The 14,491-nt window shown below is 44.6% G+C and overlaps 1 pseudogene; it reads right to left on the reverse strand.

Annotated features, from left to right (window-relative positions):
* Positions 1–13,957: 13,957 nt before the first annotated feature.
* On the reverse strand, positions 13,958–14,057 carry LOC127669089 (uncharacterized; annotated as a pseudogene).
* Between the last annotated feature and the right edge of the window lie 434 nt (positions 14,058–14,491).

The raw sequence follows: 14,491 nt of genomic DNA on the forward strand, positions 1-14,491 counted from the left end.
GTAAGAGTTAGGGTTTTCAAAAGACTGTAAAGAACCAGGGATGCCTTCATTAAATATACTTTGCACATTTACTGTAAACAAAGTCCTATGTGAATGTGTTTTACTGACACGGCCACAGCCATGTTAAGGACCAAAGTTTCAGCATCATGGGAATGGCAAAGCCTTCCCCAGGTAGGGCTCATAAGGATGGCAAAGAGTCCTCTGGTGTAAGTGTGCATGGTGATAGTGTGTGCATAAAGTGTCCTCTATAGCATTTGTCTAAGCTCCTCTACATACTGAAACTTCCATGATTAGCTAAACCTGCCTCCTTGTTTATCTGTATGTAATAATCCTGCCTGCCTCCTTGTTCAACTGTGTGCAACAGGCCACCTCCCTACATAATAAACACACCAAGCTTCTGGATTCTAAGGCTTCTCACTCACAGAGTCCAATCTACCCCATGTCAGCTCTTCTGCATTTGAGTTGTTTCTTCATTCCCTTGCCATCCAATTAGGTAAAGCCCTGGAGCCATGCAAGGATTCAGGTAAGATGGCTACCACACAGTGTTGCCGGGACATAACAGGACCATTGCACACATAAGATCATACCAGCTATGGCTTCATGCTCAAAACCTGAAAAAAGTCAAATCAGCTCAAATCCCAACATCCATGTGGAAGGAGCTCTCTACACCCACCCCTGACTGAAGAACTATTGGCTTTAGATGGTTCCTGGGGTCAAGAGAGTTTCTTCAGGAATGTGGCCCCTAAGAGGCTACCCATGTTCCAGTGGATGTCCCTTAATTTGTGCATATACCAGCAGCATCAGGCAAACTCTAATTACATAAAAGTGTTCTTGAATTGGGAGTTCAGATGGCAAAGATGCAGCAGGAGCTGGAGGGGAGAACCTGCAAGTGGGTTTGATCAAAATAAATTATATAAATGCATAAAATTCTTAATATATATATATATATATGCGTGTGTGTGTGTGTGTGTGTGTGTGTAAATGAACACTCACAAACACACACATATATACATACATATATTTTTTAAAAACTTTACACATACACACACAATCATAAGTTAAAAAATTGAATAACTATAGGGTGATTTTTTTCTAGCTAAGCAACTTTGTGGTGTTCCTTAATATAGTTCTTCATGGAAAGGACCCAAGGAGCTGAAGGGGTTTGCAGCCCTACAGGAGGAACAACAATATGAACCAACCAGTATCCCCCAGAGCTCCCAGGGACTAAACCACTAACCAAAGAGTATACATGGAAGGACGCATGACTCCAGCCACATATGTAGCAAAGGATGGCCTTGTTGGACATCAATGAGAGGAGAGGACCTTGGTCCTGTGAAGGCTCAATTCCCCAGTGTAGAGGAATGCCAGGACAGGGAAGCAGGAGTGGGTGGGTTAGTGAACAGGGGGAGGGTGTTGGGGTAGGAGGTTTTCAGAGGGGAAATGAGGAAAGGGGATAACATTTGAAATGTAAATAAAGAAAATATATAACTAAAAAATTGCTATATTTAATATATTAATACAAGAGGTGTTAAACAACTGGGAGGAATGTTTGTTAGACAATAATATTTACATTTTTCTAATACCAAATAGATATAGCTCCTCGTGGCAGTACAAGTTTTCTGCTTAGGAACAGGAAGTTGCTTCTAATCTATCTACCCCTTATGGAGAAGCCTGCAGCATCTGGACAGAGTCAGCTACACCATCAGATGATCTCCGTCCTTAGGAGGCAGACACATAAATACGTTTTAGGAGCTTGCCTACACCCAATATGGTAACCCACCTAGGCCTAAATCAAAACAGGGTACAAAAATAACAGGTAAGACAAGTCCTACAGAGAGCTGAGTTGTTTACCAAGTTAGACAATCCACAAGACAGTGGCAGCCAGGAACAATCTGATTAGCTATCTGCTGAAAGAAGATGTTCCAGCTCACTGGTACTTCAGTTTGAAGATGCTTGAATGGGCCCCAGAGAAGCAGAAATCAGTGCCACATTCTGCATACAAGGAGGAGTTATGCACATGAGTCGCTGGCCTAACAGCCAGTTGCTGCCCATCATTAGCAGTTTTACTTATCTTTCCTCACCAGCCACAGGTGGGCTGTATAGTGTGTTTCATCTATGACATATATGTGTGTTTTACATGCATTTGCAAGGCCTCATTCTCCTGTCTTTCTGAAGACCGTCTACTTAGCAATGGCATGAACACTTATACCTGTTTGCATAACACAGTATCAGCCAACCAAAGCAAAGCAGCAGGCCAGCTGGCTTACATTCATTCCTGTTGCTGTTACCAAATAAACAACTTAGGGGAGGAAGGACCCTATCAGGTTACTGTCCATCACTGTGGGAAAGTCACTGCTGGAACATCAAACAGATGGCCATATGACGTGCATAATCAAGAGCAGAGAGAAATGAATGCACGCACATTCACTTGCTTGCTCTCTTACAAGTCAGCTCATGAAGTTCAGGAAACCCCCGCCTAGGGAATGGTACCACCACAGCTGGCTGGGCCATCCCACACCAATCAACTTAAGACCTACAGACAGGCCTACAGTTCTCACTGAGCCTTCCCAGGTTGACAGTGAGAGCTAACCATCACTCAAGCATTATGATCCACTATAGAATGCCTGTGTCACAGATTCTTAGTATGTCACAGTATCAGAAGCGTCCAAGTCTGCTACTCCTTCAGTCTTTCTATGGGCCTATATTACGCAACACAAATGACTCCTACTTGATCATATTCTTTTCCTGTCGATGTGACCACCTAATTACATGCAGCAGGTAATTGAGAAAGACCTGACTATCTCACCACAGGTATATTTTCTTTGTGTCATTGAATGTTGAAAGAACTTAATTTTCTTCCTTTCATACATCAAAGACAAAAATCTGGTGACTTATTTTTAAAAAAAGTAAAAGAACTGAAAGCCAAGAAAATTAAGATGAGCTTGAATCTTAATTATCAGTGTGCCTCCATGCACAACAGAGCATGCGATGCTGCTATAACTGCTCTGGGAAGGAAACAGGACCATACTTATTTTCTAGCCCAGTTCACACGGGAAAACATTTTTTTACCTAATTTGGGAGCTCAAATAACTGCTCAACTTGCCTGCTTCTTTTTCTCTTCATTTGGAATCTGTTCTTTATCTAGTAGGTCATATGACAGAAATTGCCTTCTACCGTTCCTATAATGCTTCTTGGCTTTTCTTTTTGATATTTGCACAGATAAATATCAGTGTATAACACATGCCCTGTGTAAAGACCATAGACTGGGTTGAGACATGTGAGATTTCAGCAGCAGTTTCTCAAACGAGCTGGGGAATCACTGTTCTTACAATGAGGACACATTTGTGTGGGAATCACACAGAGATCTATCCTCCACCCAACCCATCTTCCTCTCACAGAACAGAGAGCACAAGCAGGATGGGAGAGTTTCTGACAGGCAGCATCAGAGAATCACACTAGGGGTCAGGCTTATGATGACAACTGGGCTCTTATTTCGATAGTATTAAGTTTACCCGACTGCATTGTCTTTGTATGTTCATATAACATCATCACCACTGAGTATACTGTAAAGGCAGATTTGTTTTCATGTTGGGTACTGTTTATTATTTTAAACACCACCTGCCACTACCAGGATCCATGTCAGGGGCTGAACTACTAAAATAACAAAAGAGGTGACATCTGTTTGATGTGACTGTCAAGTTCCAGGAGGCCTATGTAGCTCCAAATGCTGCCCAGCCTGGCTCAGAGCTCACACTCAAGCCTCAAGAATACCAATTTACAGCTGCAACCCCAGAGGTGAAAAGCTACTTGCTTTGTATTAGTTGTAGGATCTCCACTAAGTCATGTGGCATTTCTGGGCTGAGATTTCCCTTCTGCTAAACTGGAAACGATAATATTCTACAAAGTACCAAATCTCATAAAGGATTTAAGTGGAGACTGGCAGGTAAGCACAACATTTTTCCAGGAATACAGGAGCCTGTGTGAGCATAGACAGAGACCTTTGTTTTGGTTAAACCTGGATGTGTTGGCAAAATGAAGAAGGAAAAAGGAGATCAAGACCAGTCACTTCATCAAGCTCCCAAATCTAAGGAGGGCCATTGACCCCATGTGGCCAGTCCCCACCAGGGTTCAACCTGATGTGAACCAATGCTACAATCCCACTAGGATAAGACATTCTCTAAAAAACATATGGAAAATAAACAAGGTGTAGACATCTGTCTATAAAGGTTAGCAAAACGTTCCTACAGGAACAGAAGTTGAGCCAACTTGTTTGCATCTTTGACACTGCCATACGCCAACCACCCCCCCCCCCAGGACTCTGGCCATTATTATCCTAGGCCGGCAAATGAGACTAAGACAAGGTGATTTATGCACTGTAAGTAATATAATTTGGGGTTTGGGGAAAGAGCTCAATGTGTGAGAACACTTGATGAATAAGCCACAAAAACCTGGGCATGTACACACACACATATACACATACACACACATACAGACATACAGACATACATAGACCCATACATACACATGCATACATACATCTACACATACACACACATACATACATCTATACACATGTACACATACAGACATACATATGCATACATACATATATACATACACATACATACACACATACATATGAACACATACATACACATACATATACACATACATACACACATGCATATGTACACATACAGATATACACATGCATACATACATACATATACACATACACATACACATGTATGCATACAGACATACACATGCATGCATACATACATATACACATACACACATACATATACAGACACGCACATACATACATATACGCATACACACACATACATACACAGACAGACATACACATGCATATACATACATGCATACACACACACACACACACACACACAAACACACACACCTGTCGCCCAGGACTATCAGGGTGGAGATGAGAGGATAGTGGGGCTTTCTAACCATCAGCCTCGCTCCAGGTCGATGAAAGACATTGGAGGGAATAAGGTTGAAAATGATAGAACAGGACATCCAGCATCCTCCTCTGTCATCTGCATGTGTACATCAGTGTGCTTACCACCCACAACCACATGCTCATTCATCATGAACACAGCAAGGTGGCAGGGGGATGGGAGTAATATAATTTCATTCATACTGGGAAGCTGAGAGGAAATAAGTTACGGTGAGATGTAAAATATTGATCACTGCACAGCTTTCTTGCACTTTCTCTGGAGTCCATGTGTCCCTGGAGTAAGCAGTTTGCTTGCACAGGAGTCTGTTCGTTCTGCTGCATACAGGATGTGTACTGTATAAGCCTGCCCTGGCAACCATGAACTGGAATGGGTCCCTGAGACACACCAGTCTATGGAAACTTGGAAAATAACTGCACACATGCATTTTCCACCCCCACAGGCAGTATAAACAAGAGGGAAAAGTCATGAGAGCCTGGGAGATAACAGGCATTTCCCAGGACTCATGGCGACATGTCCAGTTTTATTCAGATGAAGCTTGTACGTTCTGATATCAGGGTTCAGAAAACATGGTCATGGTGTCCAAGTGTGTCATTAGACTTTTCCATTGTGACAAACATCAGAGCTTAATGACATGGAGGGAGGAAATGCTGGTTTGAGTTATTGGTCTCAGAGACTTCTGCTCATTCTCAGCTCTGCTGATTCTGGGCCCTTGGCTGTGCAAAATACCACAGAAGCAGAAGCATGTGGCCTAGGCTACTCTGGTCATGGTGGACACAAAGCGGAGATAAGAAATATACTCCCAGGATACATCCTCAGCAACCCACAGCCTTCAACTGGGCCCCAACTTCCAACGGGGGAGGGAGGTCCTACGTGTCTGCAGAGCCCCGGAAACTCAACAACATCGAACTACTGTGAGCCAGTAGCTTCTGAGTTTGTTGTTTCCTATGCAAAGTAACAAGGAAGTGTGGACAGGGAGCAAACAGAGAAAAGGAGGTTTCTTAACAAAAAGTAAAAAAAACAAACTCTGGTGGTGGAAGGGGCTCCAAGGGGTGAACAACACCTTACCCTGGCCCATCCCATGTGCTTGGGGGCAGGTCTTAAAAGAGGAATTGGGTAGAGACTGGGAGGATCCTTATTGAGATTGATAATTGTTTAACATATCACAAACTGAGACGGTAAAGAGTCCACATGCCCAATGTGTGTTCTCTCACACAATAGGAAAATTATTAATCCATCCAGGGATAGTCACATGTTCTATGTGACAAGCTCATAATCCACCATGGGCCTTGCCCTCATGGCCCAAGAGGAGCTTGATCCTGTGTCACTAAGACTTCCAGGGGCTCCCCAAAACAACATCAACAGCTGCACATCAAAGCTTTGGTATATGAGCTTTTGGGGAGAATATGTCATATCAAACCAAAGCACCACCAAGTTTTGATAATACACCAGGGTGAACACACATTGTTTGTGTTCATGGCAACATATACACATGCATATACATACAAATGCATACACACACGCACTCACAAACTCATATACCCATACACATGGCTCATAAGCACCATGCACACACATGCACACACACATATACACAAATCACATGCAAGTGCACATAGCACACACGCATATACACTGAAATAGCACATGCCACATAAATATATAAGAAACATACATGACAGGTATATAAATATAGAATATGCATATACCTATACAGATATAACACAGACATATGTACATACACCACACATATACATAGCACATACACAACACACAAAGGCATAACACACAGCACAGACATAAATAACAAACACGTGTAATATATATACACAATACACATATACACTTATACAGACATACGCATGCGCACAGACAGTACACATACAACATGTACACACAACATACACATAGACACAACACACACATATATACCTATACAGACAGCACACAATGGTCACTGTCCAATATCTGGCATGGACACGTCCTCTTTTCTCATAGTTATCTATAATACTGTGTGATGATTCTCATTATGTCTTCCGAAAGTGTGTTCACAGGGATTTGGTTGCCAGATTGGCATGATCTATGTATTACCAAAGCCCTGCAAAGCCCTGCTGGAAGGATCCCCAGGGGAAAAAAAAAAACCCTTGGCAAACTGAGTGCATGCAAGGATAATGAAGGCAGCTGGGCCCCACTTAGCCCTTGCCATTGTACATTGCTATCACGCATTGTCCTGGCTTCCTATGCTAGCATCATAATTTAACACAAGTTCCGAGCGGGTGGGGTTTCACACGGAGGGGCTTGAGAGAACACCAGAAGCATGAGACTAATGGGAAATTAGACTACGCGTTTACTATAAGGCGACGCTCTGCTCTGGTGCCTCTCGGCATCCCATTTGTCAGCAGTAGCTCCTCCCCGAGATACACAACCGCTTCCCACCACACTGAAGAACCCATCACCCCATTTGTTATTGTGCCATGTGCTCTAACATCACCAGACCTGCTAGTGTGAACCAAAACCATCTGGCCAATAGACACGGGCTAGTAAAATAAACATTGGGATTTGTTGTTATAAAAAACTGAGATTGGCCAGATCTACACAGATAGAAAAGAAATACAGATACCTAATCAGTAATGAACATGTTGCCAAGCTGTGGTACCCGCAAACTTGCTTCTTCTAAAGTTGCTCCTTTCATATTCAATTTTTACTGTCACAGTAACCATCTCACCTTTACGCAAATGTGACAGACAGCCCCCCTGGGGCAGGATGACTCAATGGCCACACAGAGCTGCTTGACTCCATTTGAAAACTGCCTCTGGATCAGCACTGCTCAGTCGGACAAGCTGTGGATGTCCTCAGGGTCCTGAGGCATTATGGAGAACCAGGTCAGGCCACTGGCAGAAGGAGCACAGAAAATGGACAGACAGGTGCACCTCAGTGGAGGTCACAGGAGGGGTGGCATGCTGAGCCTCTTCCTATAGAAACTGAAGAATCACAAACACCAGGGAGCTAGAGATCTGCAAATATCCATTAGGAACCTAGATCCTGTCAGATTACTGCTCAGGTCTATGAAAAATAGCAGGATGGGCCGGACATTGTGGGAATTCCAGTTGGCATTAACTTTCCTTTTCACTATCAGATTTTTTTTATTGCCACTGTAGAAAATAAGAATGTATCCTTCTAGGGCTTGGTTGGAGGAAAATGAAACATTACCTATGGGGTCCTTTGTGCCCTGGCAAAGAGATTATACGAAGCACATAGGCATCTGGGCCCCCTTGGTGAGGAAGAGCGGGTCCCTGTTAGAGAGTAGATGTGGATGATGGACTATATATTTCCCTCTAGCCTCCAGGCCTTGGAGGAGAGTTACACAATATAACAAAGACACATCTGCAAAAAGCCACACAGACTGCTGCTTGCTCAACTTGCAATGCAAATGCATACACATATACACATGCAGTCTCAAACTTAAATACCCATATACTCATAGCTCATAAGTACCATGCACACACACATATGCAAAGAACATATAAATGCATGTACACACATACACAAAGCACATACAAATGCACATAGCACATGAACACATAGCACACACATACACACAACACACACAGACTACCTCAGAAGGCATGGCCCATAGTTTCAGTGAGATTAGGAAAACGCGTTCTTCTAAGTAGTATTTACCTTTAGAAACAGAGCTTCCTGCCTCCCTCTCTTCCTCCTTCCCTCTCCCTTCCTTTTCCATGTGAGCGCACTATGGGAAAACAGCCATCTGCCAACCAGGTATATCCCTCACCAAATTTAACCATGAGCCACCCTGATTTCTGATTCTGACCCCCAGTATCCAGAACTGTTAAAGAAACAGTCCTTTGTTTGAGCCATGTGGTCTCTAAGATGCTGTGCTACACACCCTGAACTAAATGAGACTATCAGGATCTCTAGCAAACACATGCAGATCACCATGCACTAACAATGGGCTCGTGTATTGAGCAGTAAGCTCTGTGCTCTGTGGACTCATGTGTGGGTCGAGGAACCACTCCACTTCAGCCATTTAGTCCCAAAGGACCTTGAGTGAGGACTTACATTTCCTCTGCCTGGTTGTCTTATTTTTGCAAAAGGGGGTAGGTGGCAGTGATGATGGAGGTGGTGGTGATGGTGGAGATCAAAATGAGGAGGATGAGAAACAAGATGAGGATAATGGTATCCACCTTTCTAGGATGCCTGGAAGTCCTCAGTGAGTTTATCTACAAGCACCAACTGGAATAACGGCTGGACACAAGTGAACATAGAAATGAGTGTCCTCATTAAGAGCCCAGGGTTGAGTAGTATGAACTTGTGTTGGGATCCAAGCAAGCCCATTGCTTGGGAAGAAATTGAGAACATTTCTTCACTTCGATGAGCTTCAATGCTTCTGTGGTAAAATGAGGTTGTAGAGGATCAGAGTTGTTATTTGAACTATAGAACTCTTATCATTTCTCACCTTAAACCTTCCTTTTTAAGATTGCTATAAATGGAGGCAAAGGCCCAATTTAGGATATGCCATATTTGCTTTACAAGAGAGGGGCCCAGAGCTAAGGAACATGGAGTGACATGGCAGGAAGCAAACTCAAGCAAGCCCTCACCTATAGGTTGGGAAACCTCCAGTGTTGGGAGTTATTGTCAGGAGTTTACACATACAAGTTTATCTAATCGTCAGCACAAATCTACACTGCAAGTGCTGCATTGTGAATGCCGCAGAAAACACTGAGGCTCAAAGAAGTGAAGAGACGTTCTGTGTGATTGATGGGACCCTAAGCAGGGTTCTCAGTACTGAGCTTCTGGCTCTTTGGTGGCCTAGCTTCTGTGCAGCCCTTATTCCAGGTGGTGCTTGTAGGTCAACTCACTGAGGTTGTTCCATGAAAGGCAGACACCGCTGTCGCCTTCACCATGGTCTCCATCCTCAGCCTCAGCCTCAGCCTCAGCCTCTCAGCCTCAGCACCTACCCTCTTCCATGCACAAGACAGTGAGGCAGAGAGAATGTCACTCCCCATTGAAGGTACCTCAGGATGAAGTAGTGGCCTCTCTCTCGCATGTCACTGTCCTAGACACAGAGGCCATTCCAGCATGGGGGTGGGGAAGGTCTGGACTGCACATAATGCCTAATGGCTGCAATCCCAACTCTGAAAGTAGACAGAAGTTCCAGCCTTCAACGTGAAGGGAGAGCTACACCACTCTAGACATCAGTCCAACTGATGCCCTGAGGTGAGCAAAGGGTTAAGAAGACAATATTTTACAGTCACTTTCCATTTGTAAAGATACGCATGAAATTATTTTAGATAATTTTACTCTATACCTCGTCCAAGAAGAAGAAAGAAAAAAGCATTCTTTACTATGATATATTTCTCAAGGTTAAAGAAAATACAAAGAGCTGAACACTAACCTCTAATGATCTAAAAATAACTGTTGCGTGCCTGTGTCTCTGTGCAGGTACTACTTCTGATTTATGCGTTTGACTTGCTTAAGTTAAATGAACTGTATTGAATTTAACATCACAAATTAATTTTTAAAAACTTTCAATTGGTTCCTTGTGAATCTCACATCATGCACCCCAATCCCACTCACCTCCCTCTGCTCATACCCACCCTGTAGCCTTGCAACCTCCTCCCTCCCCAACAGAAAGAAAAAAAATTCTTCATGGAAGCTGCAGTGTGTCGCAGGGTGTCCCATAGTACACCACTACTCTATGAATACAGAAAACTCCCGGAGTCTCCTCTCAGATCGCCTTTGGTTTCCCTGCATCATGAAGAGCCTGTATTTTGGATCTGTAGGACTAACCCCTTAATACACTCCAGCAGTTCATCGATGGGGTAGATGTTGGGGTAGACCAATTCAAAACCCTTGATCTGGACCTGAGAGGTATCTGAGCTGATTAGCCTACCATCTCTCCGGCTCCCATGCCCTTGGGACCAGCTCACAGGCAACTCAGGCAAGCCAGGGCCACCTCTACCCTGCTGCCCAGCGAAGGTACAGGGCCTTCTCTCCTGAGTATTGCAGAACTGGGATTTGGCCAGTTCTTCCACTTTCATGACCCCAGGGACAACTCTCCTACCTGCCTTTGACAGCAAGGGGCGAAAGCATAGAAGGCCATTTCTCCCTTGTCCTTGTCACTACATGGCAGACGAGTTTCAGGGCCAGCTCTCACATGCTTACACCCTCAGGGCTGGCTCTCCCTCTCAGGGCCCTGCTGACTTGTCCTCATGCCGTCAGGCTTAGCTCTACTATGCTGCCCAGGTGAGGTGCATGGCCTGCTCACTCAAGTGCTGCAGGTGGTGAGAGACAGGGCCTGCTCTCCTGCTCTCATGACCCCAGGGCCAGGTCTCCAGCCTGCCATGGATGGTAAGGGGCGACATGGTGAGAAGAGTATTTCCCCCTCGTCCATGCTACCACAGCAGAGACAAGTGACATGGTCAACTCTCTCATGCTTGTATCCTAGGCTCACCCACAACTCCCCCAGTGTGAGAGGCCTGCTCTCCTGAACACTGCAGCAGCCTATGGGCAGAGTCAGCTCTCCGGCCTTCCTGCCCCCAGGGCCAGCTTTCTTACAGCCCTCAGACATCAATACGTTGTCTTCGGGTGCCTGTCCCAGACCAGGTATGTCCCCCTGGCCTTCAGTGGTAACAGACCCCTCCCTGTACTGCAGGGCCACAAACCCAGATAACCACACACACACACACACACACACACACACACAAAACACAGCATCACAGGCCAAGACTTCTTCACCATGATGCCAAGAGTTATCACCAACTGCTCCCACTTTGAGTCTCCAATTCTGCCTCTTCTCATTGGACCAGCATCCTTCTGTTTCTCTTTCTCTCCATTTCTCTACTTACTTGCTTCTCTTAGTGGCATCCAGGGTCTTGTTGTGTCTGGAGTCATCTCGGGACTGGTCTCAGGAGTGCTATGCCTTGCTGGTGCATTATGGCACCAGGAAGGATTCAGCTTGGGCATGATCTGTTTCCCCCTGGGCTGTGTGGCACTGGACCAGTAGTCATCTCAGGCTAGCTCCATGTCCATGATCATGGCACCAATCTGGTGGTCCTCTTGCTTGACCCTTGGTAGCTGGCCCTACCATGAGTCTCTAGTGTGGAGGCATGGATAAGGGTGAAATAACCCTTCTCCCTCCTTTGTCCCTCCCTACCTGTGGCAGACTAGAATCCTGAGAATAGGAGAGCTGGCCCTGTAACTCACTGGCTGCAGCACTTAAGAGAGTGTTGAGAGCTTTCGGTGCTGCTTCTAGGAATTTGGCACTTATCACTGGGCTGGGACAACGAAGTGGGCTCAGGTAAGAATATGAGAAACAGTGGCGTGGGGCTTTGTTTACAGCTTTGCTTAATTACAACCTTGTGTGATCTCTTGGCTTACTACTTTGCTTGATTACTATCTTATGTGATCTTTTTGTTTACTACTTGGCTTGATTACTTTGCCTTTGATCTAAGAACTGACCATGCTTTTTGGATGTACCTAAACTGATATAAAAGCAGACTGGAGAACCATAAAGCTGTGTCAGCCTCAGTACTAACTGGAGTCATGTTATAGTCTTGTCTACTTGTCTTCATCCTTTCAATTCTCACTCCCTCCCTTGAAGCCTGGTTCACCAACTGGGCTGGCTTGGTCAGGAGAGCAAAGGGGTATGAGCTTGCTTCCTACCCAGCCCGCCTGAGTGGCCCCTTACAACAGTTGCCTGTCTCAGGCTCATTTTTGCTAGAGTCCCATGGTCCCAGGCAGGGTTCTTCTGGTTTCTGTCTTGCTCCTAGTCCTGGAAGCCTTTCTGAATATGACTGGTGGTTGTTTAGGGCTGCCTTGCTGTCCCAGATCCCTCATGCCAGACTGTTGGTCATCTCAGGCGCACATCTTCAGGGACTGTTAGGCTACTAATCATTCAGGTTTTCAGAGATCAGAACACTAGGCAGAGCCTCTCAGGAGACAGTTATATCAGGCTCCTGTCAGCAAGTGCTTCGTGGCATCCACATTAGTGTCTGGGTTTGTTGATATATATGGGGTGGATCCCCAGGTGGGGCAGTCTCTGGATGGCCTTTCCTTCAGTCTCTGTTCCACACTTTGTCTACTTATCTCCTCCCAAGGCTGTTTTGTTCCCCCTTCTAAGAAGGATCAAAGTATCCACACTTTGGTCTTCCTTATTCTTGAGCTTCAATTGGTATGTGAATTGTATCTTGGGTATTCCAAGCTTCTGGGCTAATAAATCCACTTATCGGTGAGTGCATACCCTATGTGGTCTTTTGTGATTGGGTTACCCCACTCAAGATGATATTTTCTAGTTCCATCCATTTGCATAAAAATTTCATGAATTCATTGTTTTTAATAGCTGAGTAGTATTCCATTGTGTAAATGTACCAACATTTTCTGTATCCATTTCTCTGTTGAGGGGCATCTGGGTTCTTTCCAACTTCTGGCTATTATAAATAAGGCTGTTATGAACATAGTGGAGCATGTGTCCTTAGGCTCTGCCAATACCTGACGAATACAGAGGTGGTGGCTCCCAGCCAACCATTGGACTGAGCACAAGGTCCCCAATGGAGGAGCTAGAGAAAGGACCCAAGGAGCCAAAGGATCAGTCAGTCCCATAGGAGGAATAACATTATGAACCAACCAGTACCCCCAGAGCTTCCAGAGACTAAACCACCAACCAAAGTACACATGGAGGAACCCATGGCTCCAGCTGCATATGTAGCAGAGGATGGCCTTCTTGGACATCAAAGGGAGGAGAGGCCCTTGGCCCTGAAAAAGCTTGATGCCCCAGTATAGGGGAAAGGACAGGGAAGCAGGAGTTGATGAGTTAGCCAGTGTGGAGAAGGGGGGAATGGGATAGGGTGTTTTCAGAGGGGAAAACACATTTGAAATGAACACATTTCAAAAAGGACACATTTGAAATGTAAATAAAGAAAATATCTAATTAAAAAAACAAAAAAAACATTGAAAAAAGAATACAAGGCAAAACACAACCTCTCTCCTCTCTGCCACCTACTGACATACATGTGACACAGCAGTCACACCTACCATGCCTCTAGGGGCAGGGTACAAATTAATTTGGAGTATTAAATCCCTTCTGAATATAGGAAGTGTCACAGTAACAAAGTCAAATGTTTCTGGAGATATTGAGCATGTTAACTATGGTTCTGGTATTTCTCTTTTTCTATCCTCTTCTTATTCTGCTCTTGTCTACCCCGGGTGGCAAATAGGAAGGACATTGTCCTGAGAGTTCTTTAAAGTAAGATTAAACCACAATACTAGTAAGGTTCCCGGGGCAATATGTACAAACACTGTTGTTCCGTCCCTATAAGTATTCCTTGCCTATATGTAAAGTTTGAAGTTATATCTCTGAAACTGACAATGGGGCTGTCCCTGTGTTGCTGAACCTCCTCAGATTGATGCATGTTCATTTCTTGTAACTCCCAAGTGAGAAATAGCTATTAATATGGCTGTCCTTGTAGGAGAAATATTTGTTATTG

Source organism: Apodemus sylvaticus, chromosome 18, assembly GCF_947179515.1.
Source record: "Apodemus sylvaticus chromosome 18, mApoSyl1.1, whole genome shotgun sequence".
In the NCBI taxonomy this organism is placed as follows: domain Eukaryota; kingdom Metazoa; phylum Chordata; class Mammalia; order Rodentia; family Muridae; genus Apodemus; species Apodemus sylvaticus.